Source organism: Chenopodium quinoa, unplaced genomic scaffold (assembly GCF_001683475.1).
Source record: "Chenopodium quinoa cultivar QQ74 unplaced genomic scaffold, ASM168347v1, whole genome shotgun sequence".
Taxonomy (NCBI): domain Eukaryota; kingdom Viridiplantae; phylum Streptophyta; class Magnoliopsida; order Caryophyllales; family Amaranthaceae; genus Chenopodium; species Chenopodium quinoa.
Window position 1 is genome coordinate 835306 of NW_018744616.1, and position 14291 is coordinate 849596.

A 14291-nucleotide genomic window follows, 5' to 3' on the forward strand; every position below is an offset into this window, starting at 1 on the left:
TTAAATTAAATAATTGAGAGAGAGATTAGGGACCAAACCCTCAGAAATCAAACTTTTCATGTCTAGGGCGAAGGCAACTTCGAATATGGCTAGGTGTTTATAGATCTTGTGAATGCGGAATTTTGTATGAAAAAGCAAGAAAGAGAAGAATTCTAAAGAATTAATATTATATGAGAATTGATGAATGAAAGATGAAGATGAAGGTTGGTAATTGGTGAATGAAGAGAGTTGATGAGAATTGATGAGAATTGGTGAGAGTTGGTGAATGAAAACGGAGTTTTTGATACGATATTTATAGAGAAAATCATCCAAAAAAGATAATTTAACAAAACAGAGTCTGAAGATCACAAAACAACATTGGCGCCAGCCCTGGCTAGTTGGCGTCAAGCACCAGTGGCTAGCGCCTGGTTCAAGGCGCCAAGGCCTGGGGTTGGACGCCAAACTAGTTTTCAACGCGTTTTCGAAAATCTGATAAATTTACCGTACTGGAAGATAAAATAATATAATTCCATCCAAAATGCTATTTGATCTTAATTAAAACTCTGAAGAGTCCTAATTGAATTAGGAATGAAAAGAACCTTCTAGAAGATTCTAGAAGACTAAAACCATTCCTAATTGCATTAGGAATGATAAATCATATTAGGCCCTCCCCTAGATCATTGGGCCGTACATAAAGCTCAAACCGGGCCCAGTTTAGTAAATTGGCCATAACTTCCTCAATATTCATCGGAATTGAGCTTATAATATATCGTTGGAAAGGTCTTTGCAAGCCCCATCCAACTACACCACTATTGGACCCATATCATGGACCAACCAAACTGGATTGGCTGTTTTCTTAAAATAAAGTTTTCAAAATCAGGGAGAAGAGAAAAGAAATAAAACTTTCCGCAACACTAGACCTTTCCACACTTCGTTTCATTCGATTATGATTTGACGTGAAAGGCACTCATCACCGGGTTTGGTTTTGGGGAGACACAAATGGGTGTCTACAGTAGGTGACATGCTTTGACTCTTGTGTAAGGCCATGGGACTTAGACTATGTGACTAGACTCAATTAAGGACTTAATAAAGGTACTGTTATTAACAAAATAATCAAACTGATTAGCAAACTGTGGAATTAGACTCGTCGTGATGACTTGAGCAAAATGCTGAACTGCCACCAAAGCAACAGGACTGTCGCCGCACTCTGCAATGCAGCGCTAGACGACAGATTTGTCGCTCGGCGTTGCACAGCAGTGTGTGGCACTGCAGCACAAATTGAGGCCCCATTACTGGAGCATTAATCTGGGACTGCTTTCAGTATTTTAACTCTACGGGACATGCCTAAAGTCGTACTAAATCAATTCTGATTAAATTATTAGACTTTAATTACTCAAATTAATTAATTAATTAATTAATTAGGCAAAGTCTTTTTAATCATTAATCAGTTTATTTAAGGTTTAAACACAAGTCAAACAAACAGTTAGGAAAAAACACATAGAGTATGCAAAACAAATAATGCACAATTAGTCAAGTAGGCACAATATGATGCAATGAGTTGGCAACCTAACCATGGCTCTGGTTCTCTAAAGTTCGAGATATGGGTTAGTCAAAGAGGGTCCATGGTTATGAGTATGGATGCACCGCGCGGAAGCCTTACCTTTTGAAGGGTTGGCGCGAGTGGATGGGGCCCCGCGAGTTAAAAAATCGCTTCCATGGTTTGGTAAATTCAACATTCTCGGATGTACCCTTTGTTGCACAGAGCGTTCAGTTAGGTAGATGGAGCATGAATTCCCAGAGGGTTATGTCCATATGTAGAACACATATGGGTTTCAGAAAAGTGAGAAAAACTCAATCAGGAAGTAGGATCGAGCCAACAGTGCTAGAACTGGTCAAAATTAGAACTCATATTTCTGGCTCGGTATTGGAAGAACGCAGCGCCAGCCAACAGAGACAGTCGCCGCAATATAGCTCTGTCGCTTGGCGACAGAGCCATATCATCGACGACAGGCTCTGTTTTCAAGACACCAGTTCCTACATGCCTTAGCAGCTTTCTGTGTTCGATAAAATTTTCCAGTTTTTTGCAGCATTATTTCGATCCTAGTTTTGAAAGATATTCCTCATATTTCCTACGTGTAAAAAATCCTATGCTTTAACTCATAACGGATGATCTTTCCAATGAGATGTTTTTTATGCTTATGAAAATAATGTTAATCAAAATTACGCACATGAAATACTTAGAACTTTTTGAGTCTCATCCACTCATTCTAAATCATTGCCGAAATAAATTTCAGGAATTAAAATAAAAATCCTCCCCAGCGGAGTCGCTAAAAACTGTAGGGAATATTTCAAGCATTGCCCCAAACTTGAACCCCACTGTGATCATACACTAAAGCATGGTAGCGTCCAAAGGGAAGGAAGCTATAGCAAAAGAGTCGCAACAAGTTTTTTGAACTTTTCAACCGTTCACAGGGTGAAGGTTACACCCCTTAATGATCCAAGAGAAAGTCAACTCCAATAGGTCTGGAACCATGACTGGAAGTTCGAGGATGAAGGTACAAATCCAACCTAAAAAATATTTCAAGTATTACCCCTAGCTTGAACCCCACTGTGATCATACATTAAAGTACGGTGGCGTCCAAAGGGAAAGAAGATAGAGCAAAGAGTCGCCAACAAGTTTTAGGAACTTGTAAACCGTTCACAGGGTGAAGTTTACACCCCTTAACGATCCAGGAGATCGTCAACTCCAATAGGTCTGCAACCATGACTGGTAGTTCGGGGATGAAGGTACAAATCCAACCTAAAAGAGATTGAACCTGCCCTAATAATAGGCCTCTACTTTATTCTGATCGTATTCATGTGCGCTTTCTGACTAACATGCAATTAATAGGGTTAACCCTAAACCTATTTATCTATGTTGGTTGAATATTAATGCACAAATAAAACTATTATTGGCGATCACTTGAGTTATAATCAAATTAACCCTAAACAAGATTATCAATTATCTTATTAAGCATGATTACAAGTACCAATTCCCTTTAAACATGCATAAAAGGTGTGATCAAGCAATAACAATAAAATATAATCAAGCAACATAATAATAATCGTAACAATAATAATCATGAATCATAAAAATAATCATAATCATGTTAAAGCATAATAATAATAGCAAGATCCTAGGCATGATACTAACAAGATTAATAACAAACCCTAGCATGTCACTAAACAATAAAAATCAAAGCTTTAACCCTAACATGATACTAACATGTTATTAGGAAAGAAAATAGGAAGCATCGCAGGAATCATAATTGTCATATTTGATATTATAACCTTTTCCCTAAACATAATACTAGGAATCATAATAACAACCTAGACATGATTTCTATATCATAATATCAATAAAATCAATTAAAGCATTTACTTGGATGCCTCGTACCTCTTTCTAATAACAAAATACACACGTTAGTAACTTCAAGAAAAATAATAAACAAAAAATTAAATTAAATAATTGAAATAGAGATTAGAAAGTTTAGACTAGATTTGGGACCTAACCCTCAGAAATATCAAACCTTTCACATCTAGGGCGAAGGCAACTTCGAATTATGCTAGGTGTGTCTAGTGCTAATGTATGAGGAATTGTACTTGTAAAAGGGTTGGTTTAAAAAAGAGAGAGGGAGAGTCAAGAAATTCTTGATGAAAGTTGATGAGAATTAATTAAAGAGAGAATTAGAGAATTGATGATATTTGATGAGAATTGATGATTGAAAACAGAATTTTAAGAGGCTATTTATAGAGAAAATCAGCCGGATGGATAAAAAAACGAATCAGAGTTTCAACGAGAATAAAACACGATTAGCGCCAGACGCTGATCATTTGCGCCAGGCACTGAAGGTTAACGCCAAGCGCCAAGCCTTAGCGCCAGGCACTAATGCTTGTCGTCAGGCGCTAATAATCAATTTCACGCGTATTTTGTTTTTATCATATTTTTTGATCCAGAAGACCAAATAAGGCATATAATATGTCGTTGGAAATCTCAAGTCTACTTTTTAAACCCAATTGGAATCAGATTAAAATATTTTGTAGATAAAAAGATATGGCCGAAATAGTAGAAGGGTGTCAGTTTTGGATAGAGTTTCATATTCCATTCATATCTTTTTCGTTATAGCTCGAAATAATATTATAATATATCATTGGAAAGATAATTTCAAGATCTATCCAACCATATAAAATTTGGATAAATATTATGAGGCACGAAAATAAAATCTGAATATATTCCACTTCGTAAAAAAAAGGATTCTAAAAAGGAGTAGTTTTATTCAATTTCAAACTCTTTGAAACATAATTATCAATCCTAACTCCATTAGGATTTAAAAGAACCTTCTAGAGTATTCTAGAAGACTATAATCAATCCTAATAGCTTTAGGAATGATATTTAATAATAAGCCCTCCTCTAGATCATTGGGCCGTATATAAAAACCTAATCGGGCTCAGTTTAGTATTTTGGCCATAACTTCCTCATTATTCATCGGAATTAGACTTATAATATATCGTTGGAAAGGTCTTTTCAAGCCCATCCAACTACACTATTATTGGACCCATATAATGGACCAAACTAAACTAGAATGCACGTTTTTCAAAAATAGGGTAAGAAAAGAAATATTTTCAAAAATAGAAAGAAGAGATATTTTAATAAAAACATCCTCATCACTAGAATTTTCACACTTTTGCTTTGTTCGAATGACATGAAAGGTATTCATCACTGGGTTTGGTTTTGGGGAGACACATTTGGGTGTCTACAATCATGTCTTATTTTATTGCTTTGATTAGTTTAGATTTAATTATGTGTGAGTAGTTTTATTTCTAGAATTTGTGGGGATCCATAAATAATATGAAGGGGTAATTTATTGTTGTTGATTGTCAATGCTAGATTATTTTCCTATTGATTTATTTAATGCTCTGTGACTAGATTAGGCCTGATCTTTTATGCTTGAGTTTGACAATATTGATTCGAGATTCGAGAGATGAGAATTGATGTTTAGGTCTAGTTTCAATAGGTAGGTTAATTTATAAATGGTTAAGTCGAGATTCGAGAGATGAGATTTAATACCGGTAAATTAATTCTGTGATTGTAATACGTAGCGAAAGCCCTTTATGATCTGATTAATTTATGCATTGATGATTGATTATTATGTTTTACCTTGGAATGTTATTTTATTGGTGAACCTATGCCCTAGGTCTTTATTCATTGTTTTCTCTTTACTCTTAATCTCCATAGTTTAGTTTTATATCCATATTATTAAATTATTACTTGATGATTTAGATTGCTTTAATTAATTAGGAATAGAAAGACCAGTTTCCCTGTGGATTCGACCCTACTTTCCTATCTACATTAGTTAGAGGATTTAGGAATTACTTTTGACTAGGTGTTACGACTTTAGCCTGTCAATGATAACAATAATAACAATAATGATAATTATAACAATAATAAAAATAATAATCATAACTAAAATAATCATGTTAAATCATAATAATAGCAAGATCCTATGCATGATACTAACAAGATTAATAACAAGCCCTAGCATGTTACTAAACATCAAAGATCAAATATATAGCCCTAACATGATACTAACATGAATATTAGGAAAGATAATAAAAGGCATCACAGAAATCATAATTGATATTATATTCTTTACCCTAATCATGATACTAGGAGCTTATTGTTGTCACCCTAAACATCAAAATTAAGAAAAGCATCCTAACATGGTACTAGGAATCAAAATAGGAACCTAAACATGATTTCTATATCATAATATCAATGAAAACAATTAAAACACTTACTTGGATGTCTCGTATCTCTTTCTAATAACAAAATACACGCGTTAGTAACTTCAAGGAAAATAATAATCAAACAATTAAATTAAATAATTGAAATAGAGATTTGAAAGTTTAGACTAGATTTGGGACCAAACCCTCAGAAATTAAATCTTTCACGTCTAGGGCGAAGGCAACTTTGAATTATGCTAGGTGTGTCTAGTGCTAATGTATGAGGAATTTTGTATTTGAGAAAATGCTAGTTTAGAAAAGAGAGAGAGAGAGTATCAAGAATTTCTTGATGAGAATTGGTTAGAGTTGATGATTGAAAACGGAGGTTTTAGGAGGCTATTTATAAAGAAAATCAGCCGGATATGATAAAAAAACTAAAAAGAGTTTGAAGAGGAATAAAACACGACGCTGCCGCCAAACACGCGCCTGTCGCCAGACGACAGGGTTGTCGCCAGACGTGTCGCCAAACGCCAGGTCTGTCGCTAGGTGACAGACTGCAGTTGCGGCGGTGCAATCAGTTTTTCCACGCGTTTTCTTATTTTGATAAAATTTAAACGTATGAGGGGGTAAAACTGTAATTTCCTTAAAAACACTTCTTTTTTCTAATTAAAACTCTTAAAATTCAATTTATCAATGCTAATCAAATTAGGATTCAAAAGAATCTTCTAAAAGATTATAGAAGACTATAATCAATCCTAATCGCATTATGAATGATAAACCAATTATAGACCCTCTTCTATATCATTGGGCCGCATATAAAAATCAAATCGGGCCCAGTTTAATAATTTGGTCATAACTTCCTCATTATTCATCGGAATTGGGCTTATAATATATCGTTGGAAAGCTCTTTTCGATCCCGACCCGACTACACTATTATTGGACCCTTGCCATGGACCAAACTAAACTGGATTGGCTGTTTTCATAAAATAGGTTTCAAAAATAGAAAGAAAGAAAAGAATTAAAAACTAATCGCAACACTAGACTTTCCACACTTTCACTTCATTCGATTATGATTCGACGTGAAAGGTACTCATCACTGGGTTTTGTTTTGGGGAGACACAAATGGGTGTCTACACTAAGCTAGATAAAGACATTCATGGGACTCTATATGCTCACATATTGACTTCACCAGAAATTAGTTAACACTGCTTACCATTAAGGTAAACAGGGCGAAACAAAAAAAATAGGAAATACGAATTAACAAAATATGCTAAGTACGATAAGCGCAAGATAATTAAACTCAATTTATTAGCAAACATGTTTTTAAAATCAATTCCAATAATTAATTCAATAGTTCCAATTCATGATTCAAAACCAATTTCAATATTTCAAACTATTCCAATAACTCAATAATAATTATTAAAACCAATTCCCTTTTAAATTTAATTCCTCACCCAAGTGCGCACACCCCCAAGCTAGTCTCCTTATATTGCAAGGCTATTCTTGAGGAAAGAATCGGCCATACAAAATTCAAAGTCTTATCAACCAAATCCGCATAGTGGGATTACTAACATGCTTATAAAGCTTTAATAATAATTCAATAAATCCTTTTCAATAATTCCAATATAATTCAAACTCCTTTGTATTTAATTCCACATGCTTTTTGAATCAAACCTTTAAAACATGATCAATAATTTTAATTAATCAAGACATGATATAAAATCAATCCTCAATTTATTTTTTTAAAACTAGTTATTTAAACATGCTGTTATTTCACAAATCACAACTCTATTCTTCAAGACATAATATCACGATCAATTTATTAAAACATATATTAAAATTATATTTTATTTCATAAATCATACTTCAAATCAATTTAATTCAATCACCAATAAAAATCATATAAAACATGTTATTCAGCCAATCACTTTCAAAGGTATCTAGCTACCTAAACATACCTTGATCCTTGCTAGCAAAACCTCACAAAAAGAACCTCAAGAACCTTGATTGAATACACCCTACAAATAAATATAACCTTAAGTAATATAAGGTTAACTAATTGAATACACCCCCCAACTGTATGTACATGAATATTTTAAATTATTTTCTCATAAAAATATTAAAAATCTGATTTTATTTAATTAAAACTAGTCATGATAATTTTTATAAATCCCCCATTATAATATTTAATTAATTGAATAAGAGAAGAGAAGAAGAAAATGAAGATAACCAAAGGAAAAGAGGAGATAAAGGTGACGGGAAGGGTGGCTGCCGGTGGTGGTGGTGGTGGTGGTGGTGGCAATCGACGATGGTCGAGGTGGCTGGTGGTGGTGGCGCACAAAAGGTGGAGAAAAAGAAAAGAAATAGGAGAAGAGAATAAGCAAGAGTTAAAAGAATTTGTGTGAGTGTTTGGTCATGACTTAGAGGGGTATTTATAGGCTAGCATAGATATGAATTATGGTAGAAAATTGTAGGAAGAATTATGGCAAAAAGAGTTAAGGAATTACTTGGAGAAGTGAATAAAGAAATATGAAAAATTTTGATACTAAGGAGATTGTGCATAATAAAAAATGTGAAAGGTGTATTGTCATGAAAAATAATATGGTAAGGGAGATCACTTGGGGAATAATTATGGGAAATATAAGGTAGGAAAATAAGATGATAAAATATTTATGAGATGGAAAAATAGAATTAAGGGAAATAAGAAAATTTAAGGAGATAATTAAAAGGGTAATGATATACATAGCCCTTAGGGATATATATATAAGCATTAAAAACACTCTTGGGAATTATATAAAATTAGGAACTCATGACAAAAACACTCGTAGATCAGTGTAATTAGTGTGTTTTGTCATGATTTTCTAAATCTAAACAATTTTCAAGAGTATTTTTAATGATTATATGTAGCCCTAAGGGTTATGTATAACATTTTCCTAATTAAAAATACAAATTACCAAAATAATTTCCCCCAAAAATCATACAAGAGGGCCAAAAATATTGAGCTTCCAATATTTTCGGACCTCTCTAGTATAATTTAGGAAGTTGTTTCGCTTGTTTTTAGGAATTAAAAATAATTGTGTAAATAATATTTATTGTATAAAATAATTAATTAAATAAATACTATTATTCACTAATAAAATAACTAAGAAAATCAGATTTTATTTACATAGAAAATCTAAAATTCGCAGCTACAGTATGGAAATTTTCAGACTTTTTAAATAATTAATAAAATATTATTTTTGCTTTAATTAAAATATTCGAAATATATAAATAATCCGATTTTTAAAATAAAATATATGAATAATAAATCTTATCCAAAATCTAAAAATAATAATTAGATTTTAAAATATTTTTGGCTCAAAAATTCAAATGTCATTTTGGCTCCAAAATTCAAATAGTAATTTAATTTACTAAAATATCCTTTTTTATGAAATAATAATTAATTAATTAGAATATGAAAATACTGGGTATTATACTCCCAGCAGGTTGCCGGCAACTACTTATCTACACCACACCTAACTCCCCTGCATCCACAACGACCAAGCCTACCTCACGCCGCTGCCCATTACAACCACCAAACCTAGTAATATTAGCAGCCTCCTATTCCCCTCTCACAATCCAACACCTCAAGTAGCCACCTACTGCAACAATCGCGATTCTGCCACCGTTTACCCCACCGCAAACGAGCAACCACAACAAGCAGTGCTGCCCTCACCTCTCACTTCCCTCCCCACGAAAAACCCACAAACCCGCTCCTCCATCCCCGAAAACCCAAAACGCTCCTTCCCCGACCCATGAAAAATGGATAGATTGGAGTTTGTGGTGATGAAATTCTCACATTCGAGATCTCTGAATTCGATGATTATTGTTGTTGTGGTGATGGTAGTGGAGATGGAGAACCGACATTGTTGTTGTTTTCCTTGATTTGTTTGTCATTTGATTAATTAAAGTGAGCTAATTTAATCTAGAAGTTTCAAATTAAAATACAGATACCTTGACCGAAACAAACAAAAATGATTTTCACATCAAAATATATTGAATTAAGAGGTTATACCAAATCGGTGGTGATATCGAAGAGTTTGAGTTTTGACGAAGTTTATGAGCATGGTTGGGGGTTTGGTGGGGGATGCGTGGGTTTTTCGTGATAGGTGGTTGTCGGGGATTGGAAGGGAGAAAGAGGGGTATGGATGTCGGGGCTGGTGTTACCTGCAAGGGGGAGGGGGTAGAGGCGCCGGGGGTAGGTGGCTGTTAGGGGAGGGAGTTGGTTTTTTTTTTTATTATTATTATTGATATTATTATTATTATTATTATTTTATAGGAAAAATTACTAAAAATAATACTTCCTCTGTTTTTTTATCATTGCACCATAGGGGATGGGTAGAAATATTTTGGTAGTGGAAAAAAGTAAGAGAGAGAAAGGTCAAAATACACATTGCCCATGTGACACATTGATAAACTAAAAAGTAAGTGTGAAAAAATAAGGGTATGTTGGGTATTACTAGTGTGAACACAAATAATTTTTTTCTTAAAGATGAAATGGTGCAATATTTGTGAAACTTCCTAAAAAGGCAAGTGGTGCAATAATAAAAGAACGGAGGAAGTATATTTTTAATTTTGACTCATTCTTTTTAATAATACAACTTTTTTGAATATTTTGTAATAATACAACCTTTAAAGGGTGTTCATTTTAAACAAGAATAAATTGAATTTTCGATGGGTTTTAAGGTGGGAGAAGGGGAGGGGATATTTCCCTCTTCCCCATCCCCACCACCAAAAACTCATCCCCTCCCATTCCTAACCTCAAAATCCATTGAAAATTTAATTTTGTCTTGTTTAAAATGTAAAACCCTTTAAAGGTTATATTATTATAATATAATTCAAAGGTTGTATTATTAAAAAAGAATGAGTTAAATGTTGTATTATTTTTGACAAATTTTCCTTTTTTAAAAGAAAATAATTTTATCAAAAATAATAATAAATATTATTTATATCTTTTAAAAATTATAAACATTAAATAAATTAAAATAGATTAAAATTATATAGTCTAACCTATAAAATAATGACACGTGTCTCATAAACCCGTTAATCAAGTCACCAACTAGTTATCACTTATTTAAAGTGGATACTCCTCAAACTTTGTATTATTAAGAAATAATCAATAAATTGACTTGTTTTTAGTGGACCGCTCAAATTTTGTATTATTTTTGACAATTTTTCTATTGAGTTATTACATATAGTTACTTATTATCATAGTTAAATTGTATTCCATATACTTCTATATTGATAATATTCTAATAAAGTGGTAGTATATGTGAACTAAATTCTTAAAAGGTGAATTTAATAAAATAAACATGTTTTTTAAAAAAAAAAATTTGGAATTATTTTTTAGAAAAAAGTTAATGAATTAAAATAATTAAAAAAAAAAATTGACCAAACATTTAAAATAAAAGGAAAAATCAACCAATATGATTTAAGAGTAGTGGTGGTCATTTTAAGGATGATCATATATTTTAGACTAGTTTTTTCCCCGTGCAATGCACGGATTTATAAAGTATGATATAGTAATCTAATACATATATATAAAGGGGAGTTTTTCCCCGAGTTTTTAGAGAGCCACGTAGGATTTAATTTTCTTAGCGCGCCACGTAGGATTATAAATTTAAGTTGTAACCAATTAAATAAGAGATTATTAATTTCTTTTACAATTAAATAATTCAAATGCCACGTAAGCAAAATTGACGAATGAGATTTTAAAATTTAAATTAATTAAATACAAAATATTATCTTTTGAGATTAGGAATTTTATTCTAATATTTTAAAACTAATATAATAACAATTTTAATAACATAAATATGAAAAATATTTTCTTTAAAAAAATACTAACAAACCGTGCATCGCACGGGCTTCATCTAGTAGTCAATTAAAATAGAGTTAATTGAAATTAAATAACTTGTTATGAAAATATTGTGTGGATATCCATTATCCTCATATCATTCCGGAATATTCTAAATCTAGGGTTTATTGTTATCTAAGCAAACCCTATTTGTATTCTATGTATATATACCCCTAATATATGGAATAATATACTTAGATTAATTCTCTCTCATTATGTTTTCCTTATTTATTTTCACAACACGTTATCAGCACCAAAACTCTCTACGTATAAATTAAAGTTTGAGCTCTACGATAAACGAATCATCGAGAAAGTTTTGTGTGAGCAAGTCATCACAACAATTGAAGGGATAGATTTAAATTCCTTCATGTCTACAACCAACATTAATCTTTCTTGGGTTTTTGTTTTCGTAACTTTATGATTAATTTTTTATCTAAGAGTTGGGCTCCAACCTTTCATGGCACTTTTGGTTATAATGCTATTAAATTGGACTGTGTGTTTAATTACTTGTATTAAAATTTTAATGGCATTACAACTGATTTATTTATGTGGATTTTATACTTTGAAGCTAGTATTATATTTATCGAAATAGTGCGGCAAAGTTTCATGTCCCCTCCTCCAACAAGATGAACAAAGACCTTTCATTTTTAATTTGCTACATTGTTTTATTGTAGGCTCGGAGATTACACGATGATTGAGATCGAGAAGTTGTAATTCGGCATGCTACAACAAAATATCAAAAGTATGAGTAGTGTGACAAGATCATTTTGAAACCAGGGAAGTTTCATCTGAACTTTAAAATTCGTAAAGTCACTTATATTCATATGTACCCCTGATTATGACTAATATTATTTTTATGTTGTCGTCTATGTGAGGGGTTAAGTTAGTGTCTGAGATTAACTAGATAAAGTAAGTTGGTTTGACTAATTTTTTCAGTATTGAAGAGAAATACTTCCATATGAATTTATTTATTTGTCACTAAAGTGCTAGTGATTTACATTATTTCTCTAATAATATTTATTGTGTTCATTGCCTTGGTAAATGGTAATTGATTCTGGAACTCATTTTTCTTAGTTGATTAAGAATTGTTAGTTTTTGAATGATTGTACTTTCACCCTAATCTCTAGAGATATTTACAATGGATTGTTAAGCTAGGTGTATTTGCTAAATTTATTGTTTCATATGGTATGTTCCATTTAAAGATAGAAAAACCTTGTCAATTTTTTGGTTACATATTGACGATATTATTCCTTGAAGATAATATCAAATTGGATAAACAATAAGAAATGAGATCCGTTATTAAGGGGACAATATATAACTAATTATACATGGCTTATAATAAGTTTAGCTCTCGGACAATGTTTATCTAATCAAAAGATTAGATATAATCTTGCCAAGAGATTAACAGATAAATTTATGGAGTATATACTTACTTTAACGGACTACCATACCCCATTCTAGCTACAGATTTGTTGGTTTCATAATTAACATACAAGATAATATACTATGATTATATTTCTTATAACAAGACTACATTATATTATTATCATAATGTTCCAGTTTGATTCTTTTTATTATTCTATCAATGATAAGATACTTTAATTAGTAGGTTTTAGCACAATATATAATACCTTTCATTCAATGCTATTAATTTTGATGAGTATCCTTATTACTCGTATTAGCTTAACTTTAATAGGGAATTTAGAACAGTAGATTTTAATATTTGATACTTTGATTTAGTATATTCATGAACTTAATATATGTATAATTGCTAGATGTATATCGTTTATTTTTCTTGTTAAAGGTTTAAATAAGACTCGTTATATCTCTATGCTTGATAGCAGAATTAAAAGGCTCAATTTTACAAAAGACCAGTAAGCAAGGTTGTACAAAGTTTGTTTTGTATGTAATCCACATGCGGTAAAAATGTGGATTTTGAACTCCTGACCCATTTGTTATATGTTTTCGTGAACATTTGTTATGCGGGGGTAGCATATTGTTTCAACTATTTATACATATAGGAGCTATGTTTATTCCCATTATGAAATACTTCTTGTAATATAAGAGTTTTCAACTATAAATAATTAATTTCTCTAAAATGTTTTACATAAGGCATATGACTTGTAAAATTATGGTAATGTATATACTGAATTATGTGCTACATAAGTTTTATGTATGACATTGATATGTTGAATCATGTGAAATATCTTAAGTATGATTTTCCTCATACATGACATGTTAGTAATCTTATAAGTGAAACCTATTATGAAACATATTGTCATGATTTCTTGGATGAAACATTAATGGATGTGTAATAATATGATATTATTTGCCCGCGTGAAGTTGGATTATAGAAATGATGAATAAATTGATGTGAAATACATATGGACTTGCAATTCCATAAATTTATACAGGGTCATAAACCCTCAAAAATAATATGAAGATATCTACAAGTCATAATACTAATGTGATTTCACAATGTCATGACTCATGAGTATAAAGACTGATCTAATTGGGCAAGAGCAGGAACAAACAAGAGTTATATAATACTAATTTACTTAACTTGACACATGACGTTGTCAAAAGGATTTATGGTTTAAAATGCATAAAGGGATTTTAAAGGTTGTTGAATAAATTTCAAACCCCCGTATGCAAG